The sequence below is a fragment of the Lampris incognitus genome, chromosome 10 (assembly GCF_029633865.1).
Source record: "Lampris incognitus isolate fLamInc1 chromosome 10, fLamInc1.hap2, whole genome shotgun sequence".
Lineage (NCBI taxonomy): Eukaryota > Metazoa > Chordata > Actinopteri > Lampriformes > Lampridae > Lampris > Lampris incognitus.
In genome coordinates, this window is record NC_079220.1 from 8,403,959 (window position 1) to 8,421,417 (window position 17,459).

The 17,459-nt window shown below is 46.1% G+C and overlaps 1 long non-coding RNA gene across 1 annotated transcript; it reads left to right on the forward strand.

Annotated features, from left to right (window-relative positions):
* Nucleotides 1-1,627: 1,627 nt before the first annotated feature.
* Nucleotides 1,628-6,574, forward strand: LOC130118969 (uncharacterized). Its single transcript, XR_008810807.1, has 3 exons — nucleotides 1,628-1,730; nucleotides 5,864-5,937; nucleotides 6,314-6,574. It is a non-coding gene; the product is annotated as an uncharacterized LOC130118969 (long non-coding RNA).
* The last annotated feature ends 10,885 nt before the right edge of the window (nucleotides 6,575-17,459 follow it).

A 17,459-nucleotide genomic window follows, 5' to 3' on the forward strand; every position in this document is an offset into this window, starting at 1 on the left:
CTGCAAAGATATTGGATGTTTGCAAAGGACTGTCTAAGGTTGCTGCTGTTCTGCAGAAGATGAAATAGGCAAGATAAAAAGGATTTTCAACAGGTGAACTTTGCAAAAAAATTTGGCTCACGCAGCATTCACTCACTCGTATTCGATGTGTATTTGGGCGATGTCAGTGCTCTCCCTGATCTGCTGAGACCACCGGCTCTTCTCCAGCTCTTCTTTATGGGCTTTCCTCATTGCCACGATTGCTGTAAACAGCCCAGGGGCAACAAAATGAGCGCACTCCATAAGTGGTATTTCTATCCATCCTTCCCCCAAAATTTGACACTATTAGTTTTATTGTTAACGTGAAATCAAAATAGATTCGGAACAGTACAGAGAATACCAATTCTTTACACGTCTTGTCTTCAAATCAGGATTATCTGATAGGATTGCGATGTGCATTGCATTTGAGCAGTCTAAGTAGAAAAGCAGTTTCTGCAGAGTCTAATTAATTGGCAGAACGTGCCTTTACCACATTCAGCGTTACTTTTCTTTGTTAACCGCAACTGGTAATAACCAGTATTACACTGAAAGAAATCCGCTTTATTTGACATTGTATTCTTACAATGAGTGGCAACCCCTAACGGGAGCAGCCAAAAGTACTACTACTACTACTACTAGTAGTAGTAGTAGTAGTAGTAGTAGATTCCTCCAATGAATTTGTCCTTGGCGGCACGGTGGTGCAGTGGTTAGAGCAGTCGCCTCACAGCAAGAAGGTCCCAGGATCGAGCCCTGGGGTAGTCCAACCTTGGGGGTCGTCCTCTGTGTGGAGTTTGCATGTTCTCCCTGTGTCTGTGGGTTTCCTCCGGGGGCTCCGGTTTCCTCCCACAGTCCAAACACATGTAGGTCAGGTGAATCGGCTATACTAAATTGTCTCTAGGTATGAATGTGTGTGTGTGTGTGTGTGGGCCCTGTGTGATGGCCTGGCGGCCTGTCCAGGGTGTCTCCCCGCCTGCCACCCAATGACTGCTGGGATAGGCTCCAGCATTCCTGCAACCCCGAGAGCAGGATAAGCGGTTCAGATAATGGATGGATGGAATTTGTTCTCTCCATGTTACCCATCCTATTGTACAGCAGCAGAGGGCAGCTGCAGCGCCCAGGCACCAACTCCAGCTCTTCTTTCCCTTGCCTTGCTCAGGGGGACAGGCAGGAGTATAACCCTGACATGCATGTCTTTTTGATGGTGGGAGGAAACCGGAGCACCCGGAGGAAACCCACGCAGACACGGGGGAGAACATGCAAACTCCACACAGAAAGGACCTGGGAGGGCCTGGGGTTCGAACCCAGGACCTTCTCGCTGGGAGGCAACAGTGCTAACCACCGGGCCGTCGTGCCGCCATGCCAGATTTAGATGGATGTTTTTCATGAAAAAAAAAAAAACAACATTCAGCAGCAATATCTGCATAAATACATCACACATATCACATTAATGCAGAAATTGCTCAAAAATAGCTTTTTTTTTTCAACTAAAGTGAAATTCCTCATCTATATTAGGTATGAATTTGTGCTCAAACGGTCTTTACCTGTCATTGTTGCAGCGGTCTCCTCCTTCAGTTGCTGGTCCTTCTCTTTCAGAAGGTCTGCCACCTCCCTCTGGTGTTGCTGCTGAAGGTCCCTCACCAGCTTCTTATGCATCGCCTCCATAGTAGTGAAACCCTCATCATAGGACGCCTGAATTTAAGTGCAGCATAGGGGTAAGTCGTATAGTGCAGTAGATTTCGACAGTGTATTCATCCGGCTTTAGTAGTTTCATCTCACACACTAATAAACCGATCCAAATATCGATTACTAAAATGAAAATACAAGCAAGCACAATAATTACAAATACACACTACAACGCAATTCGTGGATCGTAATAAACAAAAATGCAAAATCCCTTTTCACACTATTACTAGGAGTGAGCACTTCAAGGACTCTATTGGCTCAATTTTTTACCTTTTTTTTTTTGCTTTGGTCTAAAAGTGTTCTGCATCATGCTTTACTCTAAACCTACAAGGTTGAAGTTGGTAGGATAATCTGTGTGGAAATCCTTGCTGACCAGAACAGGAGTGACGGTTTTTAAATTGTGCTGCGATGTTAAGGAGAGCTCTCTGATGAAATGATCTAACATTTTACTACTTCCTTGTCGATCTACACCATCTGACTGTGGCCCAGATCTCTGAGTTACCTTTAGTTTTTCAAACTCCCTCTGGTAGGTCTCTCTCATGCCGGCAGCGTCCATTTCAAACATCCGGTTCCTCAGCTCCTCTTTAGTTGTTCGGACGTTTACCACGGACTCGTGGGTTTGCTCGTCTTTTGTCTCTGCGGACGATAGTTTGAAATGGTCGTCTTGTCTGTCCAGTTTCAGTTCATCTGCTCCCAAGTCTGAGCTTGGGGTCAGGTCTGACAGGGAGGAGACAGTTTCACTGGAGAGCAGGACCTCCGAGCAGGAGTTGGTCTGCGTGTCTTTCTGAATGCAGGCAGACTTGTTGTAGTAGCTGTGCAAGTGTTTCATCTCCTCTTCGTGGATCTGTTGCAGCTCGTTGATTTTTTCTTGGAACTCCTTCTCCAGGTTTTGCATTTTTTCCTCGTGATAGGCCTCGATCTTCTGCATCCCCTCGAGGAGTCGCTGGTTCCCGCTCTCTGCAGCCATTCTGTTTTGCTCCGCACACATTAGCTGTCCTTGTAAGACGCCGTTGTCCTCCTGAAGCTGAGATAACGTTTGACCAAAGGCCTGCTGCTCGTCGACAAGCGCAATATCCTGCTCTTGGCACGTGGCCTGCAGTCTGTCACAGACCTGCTTACTTTGCTGCAACTCCAGCTCGACATCCAAATACAGTCTGTCCGACAAATATATCAGCATGACCTGGTCCTGCACCCACTTTAGGTCTATTGCGGAGTCGTTCACACCGCTACAGTCCACACTCTCCTTGTTTGTTCTGCCACAATTAGCTATCTCCTGGCAGAGTTGGCGTAATACCTTAGCTCTTCTTTGCAGCTGGGACACAAGTCTGTCTAACCAGTCCCCTTTTTTCTCTACTTCTGCTCGATTAGGAGCAGATTGGTTGTTGTCAAGGTCCTTTCCATCCTCTTCCAGCCCTCGCCCTTCTCGCCGCACTTGCTCTTCATAAGGAGCCAGCTCTGGAGGATTAACGTCTGCCAGACTTCGCCTGCGAAGAAACGCTAATTCCTCGCATTTCACTCTGTTCTGCCAGAGACGCTCCATCGCTTGGTCACTCGTTCGAAGGTCTCCCTGAGACATGCAGTCATATTGCTGCTGTAATTTTAGAGCAGCATACACAACCTCCGCTTCAACACAGATCCTACGGACTGTGTTTTCCAAAAACTCACTGTCATCTCCCCCTGCTTTCTCCTGTTGGATCTCTCTCTCCATTTCCAGGGCTATGATTTGGGAAACTGTGCTTTTGTACCTGTTTGCCAAATCCCCCATTTGTCCTTTCGCCACTAAGTGTAGCTGCCTGATACCAAGTGGACTCTGAAGAACAGATACAATTTTCTCTGCAACAAATGCTTCCTTCATTAATGTTGTGCCAATGCTTTCCAGTTCCTCCCCTGAGGGTAAGATTTTAGTTAATCTACTCTCAGCAACTGCCCTGATCTCAGCCCCAGGATATGTCTCATCATTAAGCATCCTATCTTCTTTGCTAGTATTGCATGCTTCTTCTTGTTGTTTCTCCGCATCATACTCTCCTTGCTGGAGGCAGGCAACAGCAGTGGCTAGTTGTTTCTCCAGCACCATGGTGTCAATGCCGGTGGTCCTTTCTTCCAGGTTCTTAAGACGTGTTTGAAGTCCCTCTCTGCAGGCCTCCAAAATCTTCATTGCTGCCCGAAACCTTTCAACCAACACGCGGGAGCGATTCTCTGTGTCTTGGGCAAAGCGTTGGCCCTGCTTAACCTGATTATGAAGCAACAGACTGAGGTGCTGCGCCGTGGCTCGGCTCTGAGTGAGCTGGGAGTAAAGGTGGGGATCTGGGCAGCTTATGTGACTCTGTTGTTCCTCCAGCTTTTGGGTAATGTCCCTTAGCCTCTCTTCTGTCACGTATAGCTTGGTCTCCAGACACTGGATCACAGACATGAACCTATCCGGGTCATCTCCTGCAGTGATGATGTACTGGTATGATGGATCAACTGAGCGAGAGCGGGTCCTGGCGTGCACCACTTTAGAATCGTCATCATTTAGTGGTGCAACATCTACATCGGTCAGGTTGGTAGATGGCTGACTGATGGATCTAACAGTGGGTCTATTGTCACTCTGAGTCAGAAGAGGCAGAGCTGTCCCTTGTTGTTCGTCATCCAGCTGAGGAGACTGTGAAGACTCATCCTTCAGCTGAGAAGAGGTACAGGTGCACGCTTTCAATACCTCGCTTAGTTTTACTTCGGTCTCTTCAAGACTATTCCCTAAGATTTCCATTTTCACCAAAACTTCACTAAGCTCTTGCTCCTTTCTGTCAAGGAGTCCTTCATATCCCTCACGTATGTCCTGTGTTTCAGCCTCTCTGCTCTGCACCTGTCCTAATGCCAGTTGCAGTTGCTCACAAACTCTCTCGTATGAATGCTCCAGGTTGTAGTACTGCGTCTCCTCTGATTTGAGGCGGTTTTGTAGCCTGCTCACCTCTCCATCTACCTCTGCTAACTGGTTCTGGAGCTCTTGACAGTGACGTTTGAGCTGCTCTCTCTCCTCTTGCAGTCTCTGTACAGCAGACACTGTGCAAGCTAACTCCTCTTGAAGCTCTTGCTGAGCCTCTTGGACTTCCCTTGTCCACAACTGACCCTTATTTAGGTTTTCCACTTGTTGCTCGGCGCTTTCCAATCTTTCCTGCAAGTCCTGTGCGTGGCGTTCTGCTTGTGCCAGGCTGGCAGACAGACTCTTCCTTTCTCGCTCCTGACTTTCCTGGAGGAGCAACAGGTGCTTCTGCAAGCGAACTTCTTTCTGGGCCTGCGCTTCCTCATTCGCGCGAAGGCGAACGGTCATGTCTTGGAAGCGCTCCCTCAGGCGATCAGCCTCCTTCTGGAGATTTTGGCAGCCCTGTGTTTCCTGCTGAAGCTGGAGCACATGAGTTTCAGCCTGTCTTCTCTTCTCCTCACTAATGCCCAGCTGGGAGCGCAGGGAGGCCACACAGCGCTCCAGTTCTACCTGCCGCTCGTGAAAGTGTCGACGATCTTGCTCTAGCTGGGCACATGCGATTGCTGTGGCATCTCCTGTGACCAGTAACTGTGCCTGCTGAGCTAAGAGATCGACCCTCCGCCTGAGTTCAGCCTCTCTGGCCTCCTCCTGGCTCCTCCTCTGCGACTCCAGCTCGAGGTGCAAATCATGGTTAACCTTCTGCAGCCGTTGCAAGGCCTTCGCATCTGCTGACGAGGAGTTGGTGATTAAAGGAAGGCTTTTCTGAAGAAGAGAGAGATTTGAGAATGCAAATTCTGCTTTGAGTGGTATTATTTCATTTGAAGTTTCATCAACTGACACTTAGCCTATCAGTGATTACCTAGCTACTTTTGGTTTAAATTATACAAAATGCACATTTGAATTGTGAATGAAAAAGACTGGAATTTGAGAAAGAAACAATATGGAAAACTATAGCCCATCTCATTCCAAGCAATAACAGGAATACCCTTTCACAAGGTAAGAGTAGCCTAGTTTGCTTTTCGGGGGATATTTTGGATTTTTACAGGTGATAATGACGCTCTGTGGACGTGTAACCAGGGGTTGCAATACAACTAGTGTGTTACCACGATAAACATATTAATTTGTGAGATTCCTTTATGTGCCATCCTGTCGCCATACCTGTGGCGGAGCTCCTCTTGAACGTATCTGTGTCTCTTGTTGTAGCCGATGCTGCAAATTCCTGTTCAACTGCTGGAGGCGAGACAACTCCTTCTGCGTTTGCTCCAGCTGCAGAGATGGTGAGGAAATGTCATAGGAGAACATGTAAACACATATAACAGGTTGAGACGGCAACAAACTGCTGACAGATCTGTTAAAAATCAGTCAGTCTTTTAACTCTGACTTGTATTTGCAACGTGCGGTCTCACTGGTTATTGTTGCTGTTAGCTTTTTGTTGTGTTCTCAATTGATCCTGGGAGAAAATATTTCCAGATTCAAAAAGTAGCCCTTGTTATATTACACCTATTACTGACACGCATGCACACACACACACACACACACACACAAAGAGAGAGAGAGAGAGAGAAAATGATGGGGGAGGGGGTCTCACCTCTTTGACAAGTTGCCCAGTTTGCTGGTCATAACACGGTTGTTCTTTGTCTTTGCTGCATTCAGAGATGGAGCTGATGGACGCCTGTCCCTCCTGCCTCAGGGGTGTGGCTTCAACTTGCTGCCTCCTCTGTTCATTGTGGCCTTTGTCATATCCCTCATCATTCGGAGGCTCCAGTGTGGATGCTGAGCTGCTGTCATCAGCATCTCCATCTTCAGACTGGGGGTCTGTAACACCGGGCGATGTACCAGCCCCACCAGCTGCACAGAAGGACAAACATAGTAATTTAGACTCCAGTGTAAAGCATTACATAGTAAACCCCCCTGACATACTTAATCTCACCATAGGCTTGTATTTACCTCACTATGTTTGTGCAGCCCTGCTTAATACACGAGTCAAGGAAAACTAAAATCCTTCCACTGTAACCATCTCGTTTCTTCTTCATTTAAAATGTTCTATTGATTTTATTCTTCTATATGTTCTACACAGGGATATTATCAGGGCACCATGGCTTTGAAACCTCAGCTCCTTACTACTGGTCGCTTGTAATTTTGGTGATTTAGAATATTAAAGTTTATTCATTGTTTGCTAGTCAGCCTCAGTAAAAGTGCTAGCTTAATAACACAAGTACAAAAGTTACATCATAAAAACTACATAATCATAACCACTGCAAAATAACTCCAAGTAAATGTAATGTCAAGGTATAGCGTCACGGCTGGGAAATGTAACGTCTATACTTTCATTTAACATCAGTACTTAAATGTCTTCATAAAGCATAAACGGTTTCAGCAGGCGCGGTCCCGAATAAATGGACCCAAATATTGTTTAGATGTATTGAACAAGAGAGTCAAAAGGAAATCTTCAAAATTCATACGTTTCCGTCATATGCCGTTAGAAAATGCCCTTATTTAATAAATCAAGAAGTCAGTGAAGCTAGTAATAGGGCTAGAGGGGTGCCAGATCCAGTCCCAAATGTTAAAAAAAAAGAAGGAAGAATTTAAAATTTCACCACGACACCCATCCTCCGATCGTATAGCTTTGGCTGTCCATGCACCTGTTTGGGTGATGATAGGACACTGTCCTATCATCTTTCTGCTCTCTTGTCCCTCCTCCTCCTGACGTGGGCGATCCTGAAGGAGCTGAGAGGCTGCGGAGGACAGTGAAGAGGAGGATAAAGGAGAGGCGGAGACCAGAGACAAAGTGGAGCTGTCTTCGACGGGATCCCCCTCTCTCTCCTGCTGCACCTCAGACTCCTTCTGCTGCTGGAGCAAGACTTCTTCCCCACCTGACGTTTCGTACCGTCCCTCTCTGAAGTGCTCGTGAGCACGGCTGGCTTGATCTGTATTCTCAGCAAGCTCCTCTGGCTGTGATTCCAGCCCCTGTGGCCTAAAGTGGGTCTTTTGCTCTGGTAGGGAGCTAACAGAAAGGCAGATACAAGAGATCTCTGTAATTTCTATGGGAATTTCTAGGGGTTATACTGTGCAATCTCCCTAAAATTTCCTTTGTCAAAACTTGCACAACGTAAGACTGTAAGGAACAGAGCCTGGGTACACACTGTACTGGACTATACAGCAATACATGCGTACAATCTATTGAGAAATGCTCAGTATATTTTATATAGAAAAAAAAGTTACCTTGTGACATCAGGTGTAAGAGTGGGACTCACGTTCTTCAGGACAGCTTGGACCCAGTTGTGTCTGATCCCAGACGTCATAGCGCACAGGGTGTACACTCCATCTTTAGTCTGCAAAAAGACATGCCTCATTCAATAAAAGGTACACCTCAGTAATGACCAGGTCACAAGAAGTTATTTCCAACTGTGCTCAAAGTAGTCTAAAGTCATTTGCAGTCCATTACGGTTCACTGAAGCTGCTGACTGATGTTTCTATGATGACTTAAATGGGTGACATCACGCTTCTTATTGCCAGCTTCCCTTTTGTCTAACTTCCACCCTAGAGTTCAGTTTTAGATGAAAACATGCGTCATCGCCCATAATGAAAATGTGTATCATAAGGTGACTTTTCTGTTCTTGTACAGAATAGAAAAGGGGGGAAAGCATGTGGGAAAGTGTGCGTAGCTGCTTGGAGAAAGAAGGCTGGAGTTTGTACATAGCAGTGTGTTGAAAGCCTGTCGATGATCGAGCCTCCCCTGAGGTGGAGCCATGAACTGATGGACAGTCCAGTTGCATTGAGAAAGTGCTTTTGAAGACTGTGTGTCAAGCCAGGAAACAGCGTTTAACTGCCTGATGGCCTTATTGATGGTTTTTCGTGCTAAAATAAATCATGCATGGTTAACCCAACACTCGTCTCATTAGTGTCAACGTAGAAGGTCTCAGGAATTCCCCCAGCCCATATTACAATGGAGCTCATTGTCACTCCCAGAAATAATTCCTGCACATTTTTTCAGCCATATTGTTTGTAACATACTGAACAGGGACATGAAGGAAGGTTTGTGTGATCTGTAACTCACCAGCCCATTAACTAGTGCTAAGATCCTTATTATCTACCAGTGCATTTTGCCATAAAATATAGGAATAGCAGGTGAAATTCAAATACCGGAGCACACAAAAGAAAATGTTAAATGCAGGAGACCTAGAAAAGTGGGTTAAAAAGTTGGCGGTTCTGTATTACCATTGCATCCCAGACTGAAGACAAGACATTTGTGATCAATGCAAAGTAAAAGTTGGATGTAGCCCTGAACAGAGTTGTTCTTTATTTGGTTTTTGCATGGCAGACATTAAAAGATGATAATAATTGGCAATTTAATGTTTCCATTCTCTCTTAGCTGTAGCTCACGATGTTCTTCACTGTGGTAGAACAATAAAGGTGCTCCTCAGGTAAGCCATTAAACCATTGGTTTACTGTTGATGGTATCAGGCAAGAGAGTGCTGTATGAGGCTAAATATCTCTACAATGGCACTGCAGTGTCGACATCTCCACGGGTCACCTGTTAATGTTATATCAACATTTAACAAGGATTTTGAAACCAGCTATATTCAGATAAAAAAGGCACTGTGTGCTGTTAGATTTGGATTCAAACATTTCAACATTATGTCAAGTCACTGTTGAGGACAGTGGTCCGGACAGTGTGCTCCAATTATTGGGGCATCGCACTGCTCAGCCTCCCTGGGTGCTGGAAAGGAGGCTCCGACCGATTGCTGAACCTCGAATCCAGGAGGAACAACGCGGATTCCATCCTGGCTGTGGAACAATGGACCAACTCTTTACCCTTGCAGAAGTGCTGAGGGAGGCATGGGGGTTTGACCAGCCAGTCTACATGTGTTTTGCGGACTTGGAGAAGGCTTACGACTGTGTACCCCAGGGCACTCTGTGGGGGGGATACTCTGGGAGTGTGGGGTACCGGGGCAGTCGTTACAAGCCATCTGGTCCTTGTATAACCAAAGTGAGAGCGGTGTCCACATTCTCGGCACAAAGTCAAACACGTTTTCGGTGGGTGTCGGACTCCGCCAAGGTTGTCCTTTGTCTCTGATTCTGTTTGTGATAATCATGGACAGGATCTCAAGGCACAGCCAAGGTGAGGAGTGTGTCCGTTTTGGGAACCTCAGAATTGCATCTCTGCTCTTCGTAGATGATGTGGTTTTGTTGGCTTCATCAGAACGCAACTTCCAGCGCACACTGGGGCGGTTTGCAGCTGAGTGTGAAATGGCCGGGATGAGAGTCAGCACCTCCAAGTCTGGGGCCATGGTCCTCTACTGGAAAATGGTGGATTGCTCCCTCTGGGTTGGGGATGAGTTGTTGCCTCAAGTGAAGGAGTTCAAGTATCTCGGGGTCTTGTTCACGAGTGAGGGTAGGATGGAGTGGGAGCTTGACAGGCAGATTTGTGCAGCATCAGCAGTAATGCAGATGTTGTACTGGACCGTTGTGGTGAAGAGGGAGCTGAGCTGGAGGGCAAAGCTCTCAATTTACCAGTCAATCTTCGTTCCAACCCTCAGCTATGGTCATGAGCTTTGGGTAGTGACCGAAAGGGTGAGATCACGGATACAAGCGGCTGAAATGAGTTTCCTCCGTAGGGTGTCTGGGCTCAACCTTAGAGATAGGGTGAGGAGCTCGGACATCCGGAGGGAACTCGGAGTAGAGCCGCTGCTCTTTTGCATCGAAAGGAGCCAGTTGAGGTGGTTCGAGCATTTGATTAGGATGCCTCCTGGGCATCTTCCTTCGGAGGCTTTCCAGGCACGTCCAACTGGGAGGAGACCCCGGGGCAGACCCAGAACTCGCTGGACGGACTACGTGTCCAATCTGGCCTAGGAACGCCTTGGAATCCCCCAGGAGGAGCTGGAGGGCGTTGCTGGGGAGAGGGACATCTGGAGTGCCCTACTTAGCTTGCTGCCACTGCGACCCGACCCCGGAGAAGCGGCTGATGATGAGATGAAGTCACTGTTGAGGTGACCATTAGCAACAAGATTCTCTCGACTTGAAACAATTTGCAGTTCCACATCAGATGCAAAGGAACATTTTTCTTTTTCTCCAGAGATACAAATTTGTAATCGCTCACCAACCAATTTAGCCTGTGCATGCACAGACTAAGATGAGTCCATGTCTGAAGGTATAGTAAACAAGTGCATACAGTGTACAGCTGCTCGCCTGCCGGCTCACTCATCAGACCTGATTAAATCAGTGTAGAGACCACAAGAGAAACAGAACTCACAAAACTAGAGAAATAAGGGAAGGGCGACCTGACGAGAGAGGCCCCATCTAAACAGCTGCAATCACGTGAACCATCACGGATTAGAAACTTTCACCTGTCACATCGCACAAATCCTCACCCACTGCAAGACCACAATGCCCTCAAAGTAAAACCCTTTCCTCAGTCTCATTGAATACAGCACAACTGAAAGTTTACCGTCTTGAGTATAATTGCTGATGACCTCTCAATTCTGTCAAAACACAGTGATGCTCAGCCCACACTGTTAGATTTATCCGCTTAATAAGTTTAACTTCAATTTAAAAAGGACAATGGTATCCTTCAAAACCACTTGCAGCCTATTATAAGGTGCATATTGTAATTCATATTTTCAGTTATTCAACTATTATTTTACTGATGAGTCTGAATCGTATGATTATTTGAGTTGTAATTGTTATAGAACTCACGTGGATTTGAAAGCCACAGTTCTTCTGAGCTGGGAAGTCTGTGATGTCATAACATGTGGACAAGTTTATCTCACCATCCATGTCAGCTGCCTGAAATGAACAATCAGGGGTCAGGTGAGCTTGTCTCAGGTATCCACATCTTAAATCTAGATTTCCATTATGGGGTATAGGCATTCATCACTCATGTTACAATGAATGCCGAGCAGCATGTGAAATGTGTGAGATCCGGTTATGCCTTATGGTTTGGCTGCACTGACAGTATACATGACTGCAGGTATGACTCCTCAAACCGCAAACTGCAGCTGGAGCACATGCACGTTTTTTTCTTTGCTTTTCTTGAGAATGAGCTTGATCGAGGTTGAGCATTTTGTTTTCCGATACAAGGAGTGAAAGATGGGGTCATATGGCAAAGCACAATACCAGCCCACCTCCTCAGCTACTGAATCACTGTAGGACCTCAGGATTTGGTTGGCCAGGACGAACCAGTGTTTCTGCCACTATAGGGAGCACACCCACAGTCAGAACAACACACATGCGATGGCCAAGTGATACCAGAGTCACAGACTGATTTCTCAATGCTGGACGATCGGATCTGCACCAGGCGTGTTAATCCCTTGTTCAGTTTTTCAATGACAATGAATCAACCCCTGTTCTGTCATACACAGAACCCAAGCCAGATTCACCTGTCCATCCGCATCCTGTCGCATCATCCATCCTTTTTTAAAGTTGAGTAGGTCCGGCTGAGGAGGAAGCAGAGCATCTTAAGGGCTGTCGTCAAAATGAAGCAAATGTTACCCTAGCATCGTCATACTCACATGGGCTGATCACATCCTCAGTGATACACAAAGGACATGTATCAGGGATAGCTGATTATTTGGGTTTTTGTTTTGTTTTAAATATTAAACTGATTTCTACCTACGCGAGTTCTGCAGACCATAGCCCACTGCACCACCAAAAGGCCCAAATAACCCATCACGTGAACTGCTTCAATGTGCTGACTGCCGCAACACACTCACGCTATGCAAGACTGTGTCACAAACTAGCTGTCAGACGTCTCCATCATGACGTCTTTTTTTTGTTTTTGTTCTTTTTTAATCAACTAAACTGTGAAAGAAGCTAGGAAGAGCCCACACATGAGAGAATCTGCCATGACCGGACTCACAATAGCAGGAGCCTCCATATTCCTGCGGTCGAGGGATTTGGAGCGGCGGTTTCGAGGAAGGGACGACTGGGAGACGTCAGGCACGGGGCCCACAGACCGATCCTGCCACAGAGAAGAGCGCATCACTGCTGCTGATTTACCTTTCTGAACGGATTTCTACAGACTGTTTATTTCTTCTCACCGCGGCACCCTTCACCTTGAGGTTTTACTTGTGTTTCAGATTCACAGCACCTTCATATCGCACGCTTTTGCGCCAACGCGTCATTGTTTGGGGTATTAAGGTCAATTTTAGCATATGTGAGATGTGATTTCTGGAAAGGGAAAAAATGAGGCGTGTGCTCTGTATCGTCTGTACAGATTTAACATCGTGCGGTGCCATGGCTGATCACTAAGAGAGCCTTGGTATGCAAGCAAGACCACGGAAATTGTGTTTCTTTAGCTAATCAAAGCTTGCCGCTACACACTTTGAGCATGTACGACACAGCACAGTACGCCACCATCTTCAGGGTCATCTGTTGCCATCTTTCACTTCCTCCTTGTTAAGGTCTTCCACAACACTTTTTTACTTATCGTTGAATTTTAGAAATATGCCTTGGATTAGATTCATCCTGACAGGGCCTACAGCTTCCTTCCAGTCTCAAACAACTCGAGTCTTTTACCTGCAAACCATGCACATGTGATCCATGTGCATGGTTTGCAGTGTGGTGCTGCTGCAAAACAGGGTCAGTGCCATCCCAAGACAAAATTAACGTACGCATTTGGAAACATTATCTTTAAAGCAGAAGTACCTGTTTCTTTAACTTGTTATAGTGAAGACAGCCGGCCGCACTGGAAACCGCAGAGGACGGCAGCTCAGAGGAGGTGTTCATCTCCAGTTTCTCCAACTCCCCACCATCACGCTGATCTTTGACAATAGCCCGGCTGTTAACACAGACATAGGAAAACCAGCGTCAACGGCAAACCGAGTAACGACGCCAATCTGTCGCGGCATTTCTTTCAGAAACAGCTCAGTGATGCTAAGGTTTTCCCGAAGAGTCGCTGTGAACAGAAGGAAGCCGGGCGACTCTGTAAAGCGTTGGACAGGAGGACAGACCTGGGCAGCTTTCCTGCAGCAGAGGCGGATGACAGGCGGTCAGAACCGGGGGCCGTCCCCTCCGAGGAAGGGTTTCCACATTTCACCTTTGAACCCACCGCTGCGTTTTCAGAGCTTGTTTCTGCATGTCAAAGAAGAAGAAAAAAAACCAGGCTGGGAGTAACTGGAGAACCGGCGTGTGCTTCCAGAAACACGCATGCAGATTTCCCTTATCAGCAGGATGCTCTCGAGAAGCCTTTTCATGCAATTAGTCATCCTTTCCTTACAATACGGGCATTTCCCAAAGAACCCTTTCGTTGAAGAATTTATCTTTTGTTATCGCGGCTTCGAGGGGCAAATTGGCGTATGGTGTTTCGACCAGCGAGAGGGTTTCACTACACCTCACCACTGTCGACACCTTCCCTGCACTCTGCATGGCATAGCAGCAGGACAGCTGCTTTGGTATCAACTTCAGATGTCTCTCAAATTGCTGAAATAAACATGGTAAATACTGTCATCTGTAAATGTATACACAACATTAACTGACTCTTTCTCTGTCTTTCCCCATCTTCTGGAGAATTACATCGACTTAAGCGTTTGACCAGGAAGCGGGCACTGCCTAAACTCCTGGCAGAGCCCCCCGGGAAAAAAAAAAGACAAAGGAGACAACCATGCACAAAAGCAAAAATGATGCGAGACAGGTGACCACTTCATGCAAAAACCTATCCAAACAGACATGCAAAAAGGGACTCCTACCATCTTGGTCAAGCCTGCTGAGGGAGCGGTAGCTCCTCATGCATGGGGCGGTGGAGAGAGTGGAGGTGGGCAGGGACGGCGAGCTGAGGCTACTGCAGAGACGAGCTGCAGTCCGGGTCGGTTTCCGTGCCTGTCTGGCTCCTTGCCGGCCGGCGCCGCTATGGTGGCCGCCGCCGCCTCTGGTCACGCTGCCGCCAGCGCTGCTGCTGCTCCTCTCGCCGCTCAAACTGGCTTTAGCGCCGCTGCCTCCGCTTGTGACGGGGGCCACGGACGGGCCCGGATCCTTGGACATCAGGCCAGGGAGAAAGAGAGATAGAGAAGGGGACAGGGGAGGTGGGAGGTGCAGCATGAATAACTGTTGAAAATCCAGGCGTGCTTATGAACTTAGGTGGTGCGGCTATCGAAATGTTAAAAAGCTCATTCCCTACCCCCCACACACGTACTCCGTGACACGAGACAATCCCATCACCCCAGAGAGGGCCTACCTTTTAATCCATATAAGAGCTCTTAATTTGCTTAAGCACCATCTGACCAACGCTGTGTGTGTGTGTGTGTGTGTCCATTACACATGCACACACACACACACACACACACACACAGCAAAGTAACCAAAGTTTAATCACACTTCAGCATTGGGAAGCTGTCAGGCACGGGTAGTCTATTCCCGGTCTCGAGCGCTGCAGCTTCCCCAGCTACAGCACCACAGATCAATGTTAGGGTGAATCTGTGGGCCGGCGCGTATGACAGAAAAATCAATTAGTGCCGTCAGCCAGGCCCGAGAAGTCCTGACTTTGCTCCCTTCGCCGGTTTTAACTGCATTGGCTTTACAACAGCGAATGAGTTGATGAATCAAAGCAGATACTTGCACATGTAAAAACCATCCCTGGTCTCAGATAACGAGCTTGTTGTTAGATATGCTGGACGTGTTATTATCAGCTCTGGTTTTTTTTTTTTTTTGGCACAAGTAAACAATTTGTGGCAGCACGACAGTGAATAGCGTTTCCAAAAAAAAAAAAGCATGATGCTGAAATGACGCGTAACGGAACGGCCATGGGTTTACTCTGTCAGAATCATTCAGATCCGTCACGTAATGACTCTCCTCGGTGAAGAGGCTCCCCGAGGGGGTTTTGAATGGGTCACTTTCTACCTGACTGGTGGTTTTGAGGCTCCTACCTTTCCGCTGCTCTTCTGGCTGGGCTTATTTGTCTTGGAGCTTGCACAGGCCTCGTGATGCCTGCTTTAGAGTAACACAAATAAAAACACATTACAGAAAGAACATGGAATAAAACAAGTATCAGACAGATAGACAGATAGATAGATAGATAGATAGATAGATAGATAGATAGATAGATAGATAGATAGATAGATAGATAGATAGATAGATAGATAGATAGATAGATAGATAGATAGATAGATAGATAGATAGATAGATAGATAGATAGATAGATAGATAGATAGACAGACAGACAGACAGACAGACAGACAGACAGACAGACAGACAGACAGACAGATAGATAGACAGATAGATAGATAGATAGATAGATAGATAGATAGATAGATAGATAGATAGATAGATAGATAGATAGATAGATAGATAGATAGATAGATAGATAGATAGATAGATAGACAGACAGACAGACAGACAGACAGACAGACAGACAGATAGATAGATAGATAGATAGATAGATAGATAGATAGATAGATAGATAGATAGACAGACAGACAGACAGACAGACAGACAGACAGATAGATAGATAGACAGATAGATAGACAGATAGATAGACAGACAGACAGACAGACAGACAGACAGATAGACAGATAGACAGATAGACAGATAGATAGATAGATAGATAGATAGATAGATAGATAGATAGATAGATAGATAGATAGATAGATAGATAGATAGATAGATAGATGTAGGGCTGTGCGATATGACGATATATATCGTGTGACGATAGAAAATGTCTATCATTTCATATTGGGCGCTATCGTTTATTTCGCTGTGTCTCAAATCCCACTCTTTACAGCAATATTTTTCTACATTTTGGATGACCCTTTCCACCCTTTGCACACCACGGGCAAGCAGACATGGAGGACAGTGAAGGCAGCGCAGAGCGGGATGATTCTGAACAGGACTCCGGAGGACCAGCCAGGGCAAAACGAGGCGCCTGTACCTGAAAGAGGGGGGGCTACTTCTGTCGTACGGACGTGGTTTGGGTATGAAAAGTCTGACACGGACCAGAAAACCGTATTTAGCAAAAGGTGCCGCACGCCGGTCCCCATACCGGACTCGAACACCATGAGGCTCTTTTACCCCATAGCACGCAAGAGTCAGTCGAGGGCTCCACACAAACCCCCAGACATTCATATTTTATTATATGCTTAATTGGACATTTGCGTAAAGGTTCTTAATAAAAGGAGAAAAATAAGCAAATATGAGTAAGTACCTTTTGTTTGTCGAGTGTGTAATTCAAAATGTAATGAGAAATGGGCCTTTCCATGTGGCCATTTTATGTGAACCATTCATTGAATTTACAGAAAATGTGCTATATCGCGATATGTATCGTTATCGTGATACGAATGACCTATATCGTGATATGTATCGTTACCGTGATATGAGTGACCTATATCGTGATATGTATCTTATTGTGATATGAATGACCTATATCGTGATATGTATCGTTATTGTGACATGAGTGACCTATATCGTGATACGTATCGTTATCGCGATATGAATGACCTATATCGTGATATGTATCGTTATCGTGATATGAGCGACCTACATCGTGATACGTATCGTTATCGCGATATGAATGACCTATATCGTGATATGTATCGTTATTGTGATATGAGTGACCTATATCGTGATATGTATCGTTACCTTGATATGAATGACCTATATCGTGATATGTATCGTTATCGTGATATGAGTGACCTATATCGTGATATGTATCATTATCGTGATATGAATGCCCTATATCGTGATATGTATCGTTACCGTGATATGAGTGACCTATATCATGATATGTATCATTATCGTGATGCGAATGACCTATGTCGTGATATGTATCGTTATCGTGATATGAGTGACCTATATCATGATATGTATCATT